Source organism: Aptenodytes forsteri, unplaced genomic scaffold, assembly GCF_000699145.1.
Source record: "Aptenodytes forsteri isolate BGI_AS27 unplaced genomic scaffold, ASM69914v1 Scaffold85, whole genome shotgun sequence".
NCBI lineage: Eukaryota > Metazoa > Chordata > Aves > Sphenisciformes > Spheniscidae > Aptenodytes > Aptenodytes forsteri.
This window is the reverse complement of record NW_008795533.1, coordinates 41,005-45,435: the sequence shown is the minus strand read 5'-3', so window position 1 is coordinate 45,435 and position 4,431 is coordinate 41,005. Positions and strand designations below refer to the sequence as shown.

Sequence of the window (4,431 nt, the reverse complement as noted above, 5' to 3'; positions counted from 1 at the left end):
ACTCTGTTCTTGGAAGCTGAGCAAGAAATCTGCTCTCTGCATGGCAGCGGGGAAGGATGGAGAGGCAGAGGCTGGGAGCATGTTCTCAGCCCCACAATGCGCTGCCCTCCTGGGATGGGCAGCTGAGTGGGATTCCTGGTACCCAGCGGCTTGGTGCGAGTGGGCACAAACTGCCAGGAAGAGGTTTCATAGCAAAGGCGTGAAGAAGAGGGAGAGGACGGGCAGAGGATGGGATACTCCTCTGGACACGACCTGGCTCCTGAGCTCTCCTCTGCTTTGTGTTGCTGGTGCAGCGCAAGGCGGTGGTGAAGCTGTCAAATCTCGATTTTCAGGTAAGGTCATGCCCTGGTCCTCACTGACAACCTGGTGCAGCGGGGCTGGTGGAGCTGCACGGTGGTGAGCGTAGGACCTCAACTCACTGCATGATGGTGAGCATGTCCCTGCCACGGTTCATGGAGGAGGATGTGGAAGTTGCGGTAGATGTGGGAGCATGCGGTGGTACACGAGGGGACCGGTGTGGCTAATGGGATCGGGAAGGTTGGGCGAAGGCTGCTTGGGGATGGCTTCTTCGCCCAAACATGAGGGAAAACCGACAACGTCTTCCTGTTGTTCCAGTCACAGACTTAGCCCTAAGGAAGCTGGTGGCAGGCCCTCGCAAATCTCTGACAGATGAGGCCTCGGGGAGCGCAGAGGTGAGGTCTTCCAGGACACGATGCCTGAGGCCGGGGTGCCTGAGTGAGGAGCGCTTGCGGGGCTGGGGAGGAAGCCACGTCTCCGGCGCGTGGGTCCACAGCCGGCCCTGCGGATGGGGGGTCCGGTGCTGCCCATCGCCACCGCAGCACCGCGCTGGGTGGCAGGAGCTGGTGGGTGCTGCCCTCTGTCCCAGGAGAGGGACCTCACTCTGCTGGCAGGCCAGGCGGGCACAGCTCCCGCGCCAGCCTGTTTCCTCCCTGCAGGAGCGGGGAGCAGGGCCAGCACTACACCTGATGCTGGGAATGTTGCTCATGCTCTCAGAAGACCTCTCCTCCCGCCTCCAGCGGGCAAGCACGGCTGGAGGGGAGAAATACAGCTTGCGAGTGCTTTCCTCTATGTTCCCCTCTGCAGGAGCGCTATCACTGGCTGAACCTGGGCTCACCACCGCAGGGAAACTCTGGCAGTGCACGGGGGAGGTAAGGGCTTTGCCGGTCCTGGCAGGGCACTGTCGCACCCAAAGGAAAGGGCACAGCAGGGAGCCTGGGACTGACCCTGGCTGTCACCTGGGAGGTTGGGTGTGCCTTCAAAACCTGTTATTCGCAGCAGTTCTTCATCCTCCAGAAGAGTCCGGTCCCTTTTGCTATGCTAACTCAGCATGCACTGCCCCAGTTTTCAAGTTCGTGGGAAGACAAATTCCACTTGCTCGCATCCCAAATTTATTCTCGCTGCTAAACATTTTGTCTGCCTGTGGCCACTGTCCTCTCTGCTGATACACCATGGCAGAGAGGGAACAGCCCAGGCTTTACTCACAAGAAAGTCAGCAGCCAACAACATTTTCTCTCTCAGGAAACAGAAACTTTCCTATCTGGAATTCCCATTTGCAAAATACATCCTAAAAATCAGGGGGTGAAACACGTAGTTTTGAGCTCTGGGAGCTGCTCTGCGTGTCCACCCGTTATCTTTCCCACTGATGCACGGGGGATGCATGGACTAACCGATGCCTTCCCCACCCCAGTGGCATCTACCCAAGTGCGGCTAAGTGTTCAGTCCTCCTTGCTGTGCCTGCGCACAGGATTTCTCTTGGGCACCGCTACAAGGATCTGCATTAAAGGGGTCATGAGCCTCAGACAGGGCCAGTGCCCTCCACAGGCAGGAGGGAAGGGGCAAGGCGGATGCAGCTGTGTGTGCACCAGGGAGCTGCCAGAGCATGCTTGCACTGGAAGGTGGGAGGAATGCGAGGGCCCAGGGATGCACCTATGCAGGAGGAAGGCAGGAGGGAGAGGAAGGACTCTGTTCTTGGAAGCTGAGCAAGAAATCTGCTCTCTGCATGGCAGCGGGGAAGGATGGAGAGGCAGAGGCTGGGAGCATGTTCTCAGCCCCACAATGCGCTGCCCTCCTGGGATGGGCAGCTGAGTGGGATTCCTGGTACCCAGCGGCTTGGTGCGAGTGGGCACAAACTGCCAGGAAGAGGTTTCATAGCAAAGGCGTGAAGAAGAGGGAGAGGACGGGCAGAGGATGGGATACTCCTCTGGACACGACCTGGCTCCTGAGCTCTCCTCTGCTTTGTTGTTTCGGATCCCAGGGCAGAGGAGTTGCCAGTCAATGATTTTTCTGGCCTCTTCACTGATGAGAGTGATGCCTTTCTGGGCACCAGGCAGCAGCTGCCGATCCCCTGCTGCTGCTTCCGAGGCTCCAAGCTCCCACGCCAAGCTGCATCGTGCTTCACTGTAAATCCCAGCACACCTCCTGCAAGCAGCACCCAGTGCGCAACACCCCATTCAGTCCCAAAGTGGCCACACTCGTGTTGCAGGATCTCCCAGAAGTGATGCCGGAGATAACCCAAGACTTTTTGAAGTACCGCACCGTGTACCGGTAAGAGCTGTCGGGCGAAACCAGAGCACCTTCCAAAAGCCCCATCCTAGGCGGCATGAGCCTGTCGTCCCTCCCACCTGCAGAGCTCACCTCCCTGGTGCAGGCGTCTTCCAGTGCTCCAACACAGGCCTCAGCTTCAAGGTGAAGTCGGCAGTGACCATCACCTACAGATACGCCACCTGGACCAGGCACCTGAGCGAGGCTGACCAGGAAACATGGGTGCCCGCCAGACCCCTCTTCCACATCAAGGTGTAGCCCAGGGCACGCGGGCGGTGCGTCTCCCCCACTTCATCTGCCTGGCAAGTACAGCAGCTGCAGGGACCTGGGTCTCCCAAGCCACCATCCCTCAGCCTGTCTCCCACCCGGGGACGTCTCCGGCTCCTTGGAGACCTCTCTCCAGACAGGCCCAAATTCTCCCTTCCCTCTGAGGTCACCTGAACTCCCCTGTATTCCTCTGCTTTGCTTTGGCATCCTTCATCCTGCTCTCACTTTCTATCAAGCCTTCGCAGTGCTCCCTTCCCCAGCTCCCGCTCCACACCACCAGCCCCTCCTCACCCACCCTCTCTACTGGGTGACCAGTACAAATTCCGTGGTGATAACACCTGAAGTAAGTGGGATTATTCCTTTTTTTTTTTTTCAGTGAAATAGAAAGTACAAGAAGCCTCTGCCTTCAGCCATATTCTGCTACCAGAATCTGTCTTACTAGATCTCAGAGCCAGAGGTGCAGGGAGCTGTACTGGCAAAGATATTTCATGATACACATCTTCAGAAAGAGCATGGAGCACACCCCAAAGCCCCAAAGGAGCTGTGTTTGTTCTTCCTTAAGGCAGAAATCATAACGTGGGACTTGTTGGACTTACCATAGCTGCATATCAAGAAGGAATTTCAGAGGTGTTGACTCAGGTGTGGTCCCAAGTCCTTCATCTTCATCTCCTCTGGAGTGAGTTTCCTTCAGCTTAGGAGCAGGACTGGAGAGACACTTTCTCTCTATGCCATGATGTGACATGACTTCTTTCTCTATTGAAACTCCGTCTGAGGATTTCTGATTTTGGGCACCATGCCCTGTGGCAATCAGATTGCAATGGCTGGGAAAATCTGGGAAGATTTGGCCATTTAGCCCTTGTGGTTGTTTTACACAGGAGTTTGTGACATCCTGAGAGCAGCTGATGACAACCCAATGGCTGGTTGTGAAAATCTCCTTTCATGGGTCTGCACTGCACCATAATCATGAAAAGGGAATCAGAGAAACTTAGGTTGGATGGGACCTTAGGAGGTCTCTGGTCCTGTTACCATAAGTCGGCAGATGATGAACTCCCTAAGACTCAATTTGGAGTTTTAGAAAGCAGGCATTCTTTATTGCGGCGCCGGGGGCTAGGTGGAATTTCCACAAATCAAGCACCGTAAACCACTGATGAACCTCTCTTAATGCTGTTAAAAGTGTATATGGATTTGCAACTACAGGGTGTATGTCTTTCACTATTTGATTTATAGCCCTTAAATCCTGGACTAATCTATATTCACCTGAAGGTTTTCTTACTGGTAAAATTGGGGTATTATATTCTGACTCACATTCTTCAAGAATTCCAAACTTTAAAAATTTGTCAATTTCTTGATTCCTTGTCTAACCTCTGGCTCAACTGGATATTGCTTGATTCTCACTGGTTTTGCCTGTTCTTTTAATTCTATTTTTACAGGTTGTGCTGTTTTTGAGTTACCGGGTACGTCTGTATCCCAGACTATAGATACAACAGCCTGATCTACTTCTTGTGGTATTTGTTCCTTAACCTTCTCCTGTATCACCAATATTTCACCTGTCTTTGATTCTGGTATTTTTAAAAGAATTTCTCCTTCTTCAAACACTATTTG

At 53.9% G+C, this 4,431-nt stretch overlaps 1 pseudogene; it reads left to right on the top strand.

The window, feature by feature from the left end:
• Nucleotides 1-434: 434 nt before the first annotated feature.
• The window catches only part of LOC109279533, a 10,343-nt pseudogene continuing 6,346 nt past the window's right edge, over nucleotides 435-4,431 (top strand).